Here is an 11,293-nt window from a genome sequence, read left to right on the forward strand (position 1 = left end):
CTACACAGAGACAGGAAGAAAACAAATACACAAGGGTACACAAACACATAGTGGTATAACACCAAAAGGAAAGGATGACACACAATTACATATTGGGAAAAAGCAGCAAAGAGGAAAGGACAGGGTTTGTTTTACTGCAGTATTTTGCATGGAGATCTCCCTTTGTTCATCATTATTCCCAAAAGTACTATCTAAGCCTGCTTTCTCTGTTGACATCCTCTTTCAAAATATTCTCCACTGTACACTACCCTTTTTTTTTTGGCCAAACCATTTTCTTATATCTTCTCAGTGCATTTCTTCCAATGCATCATAGTTAGTTTCTTATATAGTCTACCCCCTCTTAAGCTAACTTAAAACTACTGAGCTCAGATGCTAAACTAAGGGACGAGGCAATGCAGCATCACATAAAACAATTAATATAAACAGCAATGAAAAAAAAATAGAAATGGCAAAGCAAGCAGCATAAATTACAACTAATATAAGGCAATGAGCAGCAGACAATAAAAATAAACCATTAGTAAAACTGGATTAACAGAATAATACAAAGTCAAATTCAATAACACTATGCCTGGCAAACAGCAGCAACTTATACCTAAACATGACATACCTCAAGCAGAAAAAATATTACAGTAAAAACAACAATGCAGACAAGGGAAATGTCTATTCACATCTTAATGTCTATGTAATTAAAGTGGTGCACCACAACAACTTATTGTAAAAAAATATTACCATGCACTTGAAAAGAAAATTATGTGTTACTGTTACTAGTCCCTTCTAATTGTTCTTTCTTTTCCAAGGGCTCCTTTTTTAAAGAATGTGGATTACAAAATTATTATTTAATAGATCTGTTGACAGAAAGTGTTCACATTAGCAAATGCATCTAAGTTTATTTTATAAAACTAATGCTGTAACACAGCTGGAAACCAGATATCAAATGAAATAAGCAATTACGCAAACCAAAGCATAAAAATATCATTCAATAGCTATGTGGCATTTCGTAAGTCAGTAGCTCTCAACTCTCATAGAAAGACACTTGTCATAATCAGGTGTATAGACATAAAAATATTTCTCGTCATTTCATTAGGCATTTCAGTAAATATCGTAAATTACGAGCTCCACAGTATGCTTTCAACAAGGAAATGTCAATAGCGAGGATAATGGCCTCCCTTTTTTTTTCTACCTGTGCTTCCGGAAAGGCACTCCCTAATGGCTTGTTCTCCAGGTGTCTGACACAGCTGTGTGCCCACGACGCACGTGCAGGTGGTCACTTAACTTTCTTACGGAAATATTTACGACAGCAGTTTCCGCTACAGTGACAGTCTCATATACAAAATTTCACGGGTCGAGAATTTGCGTTGCCAATCTGTAGAAACAAATCCTATGAATATAACAGTGTCCAAAAAAATTTTCGCCGGCATTGTGATACATTCACGCATTTACACACATTTCATAACTCTTAAAGTACGATTCTTGGTTTCCAACATCCTTTTTCACAAGTCAAGAGTCCCTAACTTCTATTCATTATTCATATACATATAAACTCGTAATCACATTCCTCATATATGGTAGCATCATCTTATTGACATAAACATACCTCAACAGCATTATACACATCGTCGTCGTAAAAATAACATCATAACACCTCAGTCAAATCTCAAAAAAATCGTAGCTTTCTGCAATAATTTCAAACCATAAAAAATATTCTCTGCTCATTTCAATAGTGTCATCTGCCTCAAATGTACTTTAAAAATCATGATCTCATACCAAATACATCATTCAAAGCTCTCATTGTATCATAATGGTTCCGAATAAACATGAAGAGTTCACAAAGTACAGACAAAATACAGTTTCGTAAGTGTGAAGTAATCCAACTGTAATTGCATAAACATGTGTCACTGACGTAATAAAAAAGTTTGTCTCTCTCATTTAAATGATCAGATAGCTGTGTAATTTATCTGTTAGAGCAATATGGTACCGATGTGTAAAGTTGTATAAGCAAATACCATATTAGCTAGGGCTCCTTGTGCTTGCCAAACACATGGTACACAAAGTAGGCGTGTACCCCCCTGAGGTTTAATGTAATTGTACCCTCAGGTATTACAGATTACAAGAATGGAATGAAATGTATTACAGAAAACCTTTGTATCATTGTACTTCAAATATCTTTAAAAATAAATGTTTTAAGTACAAAATTAATCACTCAAATACATGTACTGTAGCGCTAAATGTGCATCTTGCTGTAAGATCATCTCTGTGGAAGTCTCGTAGTTACTGTCCTCTGAAAGCTAAGTTCTGCAGAAGTCAATGTACTTACCTCACGATAAACAAAAGTGAAATGCTTTGGGTATAGATTTCTTAGTTATTACGCTTATTGTTGTGATGAAGAAATTACTGTGCTGTAACGTATTGTTGTGCTACGGAAAAGGCTGTCTCATTGTAGCTATACCACAAAAGTTACCATTAAATATGTTTCACTTTCCAGAAGAATTCAGAAAAATCGTGCAGATATGAAACAGAAACACCGCAAAAGCAATAATATAAATTGTGTCACTCATTAGTAGCATCGTGGTATAATCGTGTAGCTGTCAAAGAAACCAAATACTAAGACATCTTTAATCTCACAGAAAGTACTTCAAATAAAGAATGTCTTTTCAAGTAAACCAAAATGTTGCATTAAAATCTCATTAGCAGTACCAGATATGTTCTAAGTATGTGAGCCTTATAGTCATTACGTAATCGTGCAACTAACAAGCAAGAATGTACACACACAATAACACTGTGTCGTCTGTTCGCAATAACAATGCAGTCGTAATTTCTGTTTAAATAAGTTGTCTTGGTTCTTAAGTGGATACTGAACTTCAAAACATTGTTGCATGTTAACAGTATCTCAGTGTGACAAATTGTACAAGTAGCGTGAAGTGAAAATTGCAAAGACTAAGTTAAAAAGCAGATTATCTGTCAATAAATGGTTTTACATGTGAAATGTGGTGTAGCCCTTTGCTCTTCCTAGTATGCAGAGTTTCAACTTCAATGCAATTATCATGTGGTATTCGTCCATAAAGAATACTGGAATTTTGCTCAAGGTTAGCGTCAATGTTATTTTTCCCTGAGCCAGCCGGCGCACGCGGCTGCCTGCGGTGTGAGTCATTGTCTGTTTCTTTGTTGGCGCGCATCGTTACTGGGATTAGGAGGCCTAACTTCCACAAATTCGCCTTGCCGAGAGGGCTCTGCTCTGTTAGAACCCCGCCAGTTCTGATGAAATTCACGTCTGTCGTTTTGTCGGTAGTTTACATAGTCTCTTGTTTGTCGGTCATGTGGTGGAGAATTTCTCCCTGAATTATCACTGCATGGTGGAGCGTTGCGTCTGAAGTTATTCTGCCTCCTGTGATAATAATAGTTCTGGTTGCCAAATTGTCTGTTTCTATGATTGTCTCTGTCATATTCATTACTACAGAAATGCGATCTTTCCCTGTAATTATTACTACTCTGCCAACGGTTGTCATACGGGTGATGTCTGTTTTGGTCACGATTTGTGTTGTGAGAATAGCCTTGTCGTGTCCAGTTATTATTTCTGTCGTCACGGAATTGTGACGGATGTGCCCTGTAGTGATTGTTTTCCCGTTTTCGCATCCCGCGACTGTCTGTGTCAATTTGTAATTCTTGTAAGAGTCCCTGAAAAGCTTCAATGTCGTCTTTGCAACGTCCTGCTCAAATAATATGTCGTAAATGTTCAGGCAGTTTGATTAAGCAAATGTGGATGAGTTCTGAGGGGCTGTATGGGTTTGACAGGTACTGATTCTTGTGCAACATGTCTTCAAAATATTTCACAAGACTGGAAAATTCAGATTGTTCAAAGTGTTTCATCATCATGATGCCATGTTTTACTCAGTCTTGTGTGGCTTGAGACCAATATGCTGAGAGGAAGGCATGGTAAAATTCTCCTTCACTGTGGCAATCGTGAATGACTGATCGCATTCTTACAGCTGGTTCATTCTCTAAGTAGCCACACATAAATTCTAAACTGTGCTCCAATGACCAGTTGGGAGGGAAACAATGAGAGAATTGATGGAGCCACGCTTGTGGATGAATGTCGTTGGCAGAATTCTTAAACGTTTTGAATTTACGTGTAGTAATGAACAGCTTATAGTCAAAATCATCGTGTCGGCGGGTAGCATGTCGGTCATTGTTACGTCGTGTCGGCGGTTCGATCTCAAAATTCGGTGCACATTGCCAATTTCTTTGATAACTTCCGAAATGCCCTGTGTTATGCGTAGTCTCCTTCCGCCGCCGAGCAGTGTATCAGCAGTGCACAAGTGGCAGCATTACTGCATTTACTAGGCAATCTTGTATTTTAATAACCGTTTCAATTTTGTGTCGTTTTGTTTGCGCTCTCTGTAGATTAGTTCAGACGTTCTTTGCACAGCAGTTTTTAGCATGGATAGGGACTGCAACTGCTGTGTTCGGATGCAGGCTGAGTTGGCATCCCTTCGCTCCCAGCTTCAGGCAGTGTTGGCTTCGGTCACACAGCTTGAGGCTGTTGCCAATGGGCATCACTGTGGGGGTCCGGATGGGGGTTTGTCGGGGACAGCCAGCTCATCCCACGCATCCCCCGATCGGACTAAGACTGTGGTTGCCCGGGATACTGCCCGCATTGAGGCTGATCCCTCACCTGTGGTAGAGTGGGAGGTCGTCTCAAGGTGTGGCAGGGGGCGAAAGACATTCCGGAGTGCTGAACGGAAGGCCTCTCCAGTTTGTCTGACGAACCGGTTTCAGGCTCTGTCTCAGGCTGATACTGATCTTCGGCCTGACATGGCTGCTTGTCCTGTTCCAGAGGTTGCCCCTCAGTCTGCAAGATCCGGGCAGTCGCAGAGGGTGGGCTTACTGGTAGTTGGGAGCTCCAGCGTCAGGCGCGTAATGGGGCCCCTTAGAGATATGGCAGCAAGGGAGGGGAAGAAAACCAAAGTGCACTCCGTGTGCATACCGGGGGGAGTCATTCCAGATGTGGAAAGGGTCCTTCCGGATGCCATGAAGGGTACAGGGTGCACCCATCTGCAGGTGGTCGCTCATGTCGGCACCAATGATGTGTGTCGCTATGGATAGGAGGAAATCCTCTCTGGCTTCGGGCGGCTATCTGATTTGGTGAAGACTGCCAGTCTCGCTAGCGGGATGAAAGCAGAGCTCACCATCTGCAGCATCGTCGACAGGACTGACTGCGGACCTTTGGTACAGAGCCGAGTGGAGGGTCTGAATCAGAGGCTGAGACGGTTCTGCGACCATGTGGGCTGCAGATTCCTCGACTTGCGCCATAGGGTGGTGGGGTTTCGGGTTCCGCTGGATAGGTCAGGAGTCCACTACACGCAACAAGCGGCTACACGGGTAGCAGGGGTTGTGTGGCGTGGGCTGGGCGGTTTTTTAGGTTAGATGGCCTCGGGCAAGTGCAGAAAGGGCAACAGCCTCAACGGGTGCGGGGCAAAGTCAGGACATGCGGGGACCAAGCAGCAATCGGTATTGTAATTGTAAACTGTCGAAGCTGCGTTGGTAAAGTACCGGAACTTCAAGCGCTGATAGAAAGCACCGAAGCTGAAATCGTTATAGGTACAGAAAGCTGGCTGAAGCCAGAGATAAATTCTGCCGAAATTTTTACAAAGGCACAGACGGTGTTTAGAAAGGATAGATTGCATGCAACCGGTGGTGGAGTGTTCGTCGCTGTTAGTAGTAGTTTATCCTGTAGTGAAGCAGAAGTGGATAGTTCCTGTGAATTATTATGGGTGGAGGTTACACTCAACAACCGAGCTAGGTTAATAATTGGCTCCTTTTACCGAGCTCCCGACTCAGCAGCATTAGTGGCAGAACAACTGAGAGAAAATTTGGAATACATCTCACATAAATTTTCTCAGCATGTTATAGTCTTAGGTGGAGATTTCAATTTACCAGATATAGACTGGGACACTCAGATGTTTAGGACGGGTGGTAGGGACAGAGCATCGAGTGACATTATACTGAGTGCACTATCCGAAAAATACCTCGAGCAATTAAACAGAGAACCGACTCGTGGAGATAACATCTTGGACCTACTGATAACAAACAGACCCGAACTTTTCGACTCTGTATGTGCAGAACAGGGAATCAATGATCATAAGGCCGATGCAGCATCCCTGAATATGGATGTTAATAGGAATATAAAAAAGGGAGGAAGGTTTATCTGTTTAGCAAGAGTAATAGAAGGCAGATTTCAGACTAGCTAACAGATCAAAACGAAAATTTCTGTTCCGACACTGACAATGTTGAGTGTTTATGGAAAAAGTTCAAGGCAATCGTAAAATGCGTTTTAGACAGGTACGTGCCGAGTAAAACTGTGAGGGACGGGAAAAACCCACCGTGGTACAACAACAAAGTTAGGAAACTACTGCGAAAGCAAAGAGAGCTTCACTCCAAGTTTAAACGCAGCCAAAACCTCTCAGACAAACAGAAGCTAAACGATGTCAAAGTTAGCGTAAGGAGGGCTATGAGTGAAGCGTTCAGTGAATTCGAAAGTAAAATACTAGGTACCGACTTGACAGAAAATCCTAGGAAGTTCTGGTCTTACGGTAAATCAGTAAGTGGCTCGAAACATCATGTCCAGACACTCCGGGATGATGATGGCATTGAAACAGAGGATGACAAGCGTAAAGCTGAAATACTAAACACCTTTTTCCAAAGCTGTTTCACAGAGGAAGACCGCACTGCAGTTCCTTATCTAAATCCTCGCACCAACGAAAAAATGGCTGACATCGAAATAAGTGTCCAAGGAATAGAAAAGCAACTGGAATCACTCAACAAAGGAAAGTCCACTGGACCTGACGGGATACCAATTCGATTCTACACAGAGTACGCGAAAGAACTTGTCCCCCTTCTAACAGCCGTGTACCGCAAGTCTCTAGAGGAACAGAAGGTTCCAAATGATTGGAAAAGAGCACAGGTAGTCCCAGTCTTCAAGAAGGGTCGTCGAGCAGATGCGCAAAACTATAGACCTATATCTCTGACGTCGATCTGTTGTAGAATTTTAGAACATGTCTTTTGCTCGAGTATCATGTCGTTTTTGGAAACTCAGAATCTACTATGTAGGAATCAACATGGATTCCGGAAACAGCAATCGTGTGAAACCCAACTCGCTTTATTTGTTCATGAGACCCAGAAAATATTAGATACAGGCTCCCAGGTAGATGCTATTTTTCTTGACTTCCGGAAGGCGTTCGATACAGTTCCGCACTGTCGCCTGATAAACAAAGTAAGAGCCTACGGAATATCAGACCAGCTGTGTGGCTGGATTGAAGATTTTTTAGCAAACAGAACACAGCATGTTGTTATCAACGGAGAGACGTCTACAGACATTAAAGTAACCTCTGGCGTGCCACAGGGGAGTGTTATGGGACCATTGCTTTTCACAATATATATAAATGACCTAGTAGATAGTGTCGGAAGTTCCATGCGGCTTTTCGCGGATGATGCTGTAGTATACAGAGAAGTTGCAGCATTAGAAAATTGTAGCGAAATGCAGGAAGATCTGCAGCGGATAGGCACTTGGTGCAGGGAGTGGCAACTGACCCTTATTATAGACAAATGTAATGTATTGCGAATACATAGAAAGAAGGATCCTTTATTGTATGATTATATGATAGCGGAACAAACACTGGTAGCAGTTACTTCTGTAAAATATCTGGGAGTATGCGTGCGGAACAATTTGAAGTGGAATGATCATATAAAATTAATTGTTGGTAAGGCGGGTACCAGGTTGAGATTCATTGGGAGAGTCCTTAGAAAATGTAGTCCATCAACAAAGGAGGTGGCTTACAAAACACTCGTTCGACCTATACTTGAGTTTTGCTCATCAGTGTGGGATCCGTACCAGATCGGGTTGACGGAGGAGATAGAGAAGATCCAAAGAAGAGCGGCGCGTTTCGTCACAGGGTTATTTGGTAACCGTGATAGCGTTACGGAGATGTTTAACAAACTCAAGTGGCAGACTCTGCAAGAGAGGCGCTCTGCATCGCGGTGTAGCTTGCTCGCCAGGTTTCGAGAGGGTGCGTTTCTGGATGAGGTATCGAATATATTGCTTCCCCCTACTTATACCTCCCGAGGAGATCACGAATGTAAAATTAGAGAGATTAGAGCGCGCACAGAGGCTTTCAGACAGTCGTTCTTCCCGCGAACCATACGCGACTGGAACAGGAAAGGGAGATAATGACAGTGGCACGTAAAGTGCCCTCCGCCACACACCGTTGGGTGGCTTGCGGAGTATAAATGTAGATGTAGATGTAGATGTTATTATTTTGTGGTTGTTCCGTATTTCTATGTCCCTCTTCCCGTATTGGAGCGTGAGTGTCCTCTGAAATACGTATTTCTTGTATTACCCATGTCAGCTGATCTTGTACTTCCCGGATTTCTCTTTGGTGTTGCGTATTAATTTGATTCAGATTTTGTTTCAGTTTCCTAATTTGTTCGCACTCTTCTGTGTCATTAAAGACTACCGGTTTTGTGTCATTCAGATTATCATCTACCTTCGTAGATAAGTTAGTGACCTGATCCGAAAGTTCGGCTACTTTCTCTGATAATGAACTAATTTCCTCCATGTGTCTTTCTGAACCAATTTTCAGAGTATCTAAAGTTTTCCTGAGTTTTTGCAAGTTGCGTAACCGAATCGGTAGATGCAACTGAGCCCATTTTAGCTTTCAAGGTCTCATGATTTTCATGAACAATAGTTTGCAGTTCCTTTATGGCTGCTTCGTGATTCTGTAATGCATTTTCATGACACGAAAAAATGGGTTGGAAATGCTCACAAATTAGTGTTTTTGCGTCATTACAGACTTTTTGACATTTCGATTCAATGTTATGTAACTCAGTAGTTAAATCTTCACGTGTTTGTTCAAGCGTGGTGTCTAACTTTTGAAGATTTCGTTCCATTGCGTCTAACTGTTGCTGTGTTTGTTTCTGGTGTTGTTCCATTGTGTCTAACTTTTGAAGATTTTGTTCCATTGTGTCTAACTTTTGAAGCTTTTGCTGTGTTTGTCTCTGATTTTGTTCCATTGTAGAAGATTCTGCTCATTTGTGTCTAACTTTTGAAGATTTTGTCCCATTTGTCTCTGTTTTGTTCCATTTGTTGCATTAATTGCAATAATAATGTATTAGTGTCTGGAATCTGTTTCTCTATGCTTTTTGGCAGTGCATTTTCACCGGCAACATTCACATTTTGACAAGCAGAAAATGTGTCTTGACTCATTTGAGAAAACGGTGAGGACGCAAAACCTGAATCTACAGTATTTGCAAAATTGTGTCCTATCATTTCAGATTCCTGAGGCGAGCTGTTGCCGACCGATCGATCAATAATGCTTCCCTGTTCACTACCTGTTTCACTGTCTACACCATTATTTGCCGCCCGCTCCATTTCCCTATGCACAATTACCAAATTACTACTTCGAACGTCTGTTAATTCACTACCCAGTGATGCTGATAAGCTACGCTCGTCGTCACTATTTTTTCTCAGTTTACTTTGGAGCCTAGTGTTACGTTTTTCACATGCCATTATTGTCACAATATTTCACACGATAACACAGGAAAACACAATTTGAAGAGCAAAAATAAGAGAACACATTAACATAGCACTGAAAATAGTATCTAGTTAATTGCAGCTGCGAAATACTTGGTGCAAATCTACATGCATGCCACAACTCTTTTACTGTGCAACAATGAAAAACCACAACTACCAAGGAAATTCTCTCTATAATTACGCGCTAGCAATAAACAAAAGCTACACTAAATACACAAACTACAAGAAAAAATCAGAAGATTCCAGTGAGGTATCCTCGGCTAAGGGTCGACATATGAAACGTCCCCTTAGAAGAATTTATACACGACTGTGCTTAAACTGACACACAATGTTTTTAGCGCAACGCAGTCTGACTTTCAAAAATCCCTACAAAAGAATGGCCCTGACTAACATTAAACTATACCTTTCACAAATAACTTACCTCACAAAAATCTTCATTACTCGAACTACTGTAATACAGCGAGCGCCACTACTGCCAGCTAAATAACAGATTCAAACTACAGAAGGCACTAACTACTGATTGGGATAGTTAGCAAATGAAAGATATTAATAGAGAACAAACAATGTATTTACCTTAATAGTCATAATATATATATAGCAGTTCATGCACAAATTTCAAATTTCCGCCATTTCTCTCCCCACATCCACCACTGCTAGCGGCTCACCTCCAACTGTGCAACGCTACGCGCAGTTCACATCCAGCTGCCGCTGCCCAACGCTACAATGGCAGACAACAATGCAAACTAGCCACAGGCTGCACACAGCACAGCCAGTGATTTTCATATAGAGCGCTACGTAACTTTGCCAATAAGAAAACATAAACAGCATACTTACAATGGCGATGAATTATCAAACATCAACGATGAAGACGAGGTGCACGAATGCACGAATATGAGGCGGTAAGTTTCAGTTAAGGTGTTTTTTTTTTCGGATGAATCGACATAATATAAAGCTATTTACTTTGCAGTACACGGGAGTAGAGGGAGATGGCGATTTCATCACCTACGAATTTGCGCATGAACCAGCACATTATGTGCCCTTATCCTACAAACAACGAGCAGTCGCTCTTGCATTAACTAAACCGAAACGATGGCTAAAAAGTTTGCAGTCCCACGGCGTCTTTCGATTGAAACATAAATCATTGCTATATCGATGGAAAGAGGAAGTGAAACGAGGTGGAACTCGTCGTGGTAAATGGAACACTATCGGCCATGAGACGTATGAACGATTCGTCGAATCCCGACGGAATTTGGAACAGATACATCATATCGAAATATATGTCAAACACATTGTATGAAAGAGACTGGCTTGTGAAAACAATATTTTTTCCGAGGGCAGGTGACAACCAGAACTTTAAGCAATAGGCGATGAGCGCTGCTGTTCCACTTTTATCGGATGCCTTTAATTTCGTGGCCAGCTCGGCTTGGGTCTAACGATTTAAACAAAAGCATAACACGAGGCAAAGGAAGATTACGAAGTTCATCAGTTCCCAAGAATGTGCAACGATGGAAGAAGTATTAGTAGCTGTGGAAGAATTCCGCACAAAACCAAATTACTTATTAGTAATTTTAACCTCGACTGCGTAATCAACACCGATCAAATGGGCTGTCAATATCAATCAACGTACAAAAGATCCCTCTCGGAGAAAGGGGAGTATTACAGGACGTAGTGAACTTCAGAATAAATTTTCTCGGTAACCAAGGCCGATCG

This window comes from Schistocerca cancellata, chromosome 3 (assembly GCF_023864275.1).
Source record: "Schistocerca cancellata isolate TAMUIC-IGC-003103 chromosome 3, iqSchCanc2.1, whole genome shotgun sequence".
In the NCBI taxonomy this organism is placed as follows: Eukaryota; Metazoa; Arthropoda; class Insecta; order Orthoptera; family Acrididae; genus Schistocerca; species Schistocerca cancellata.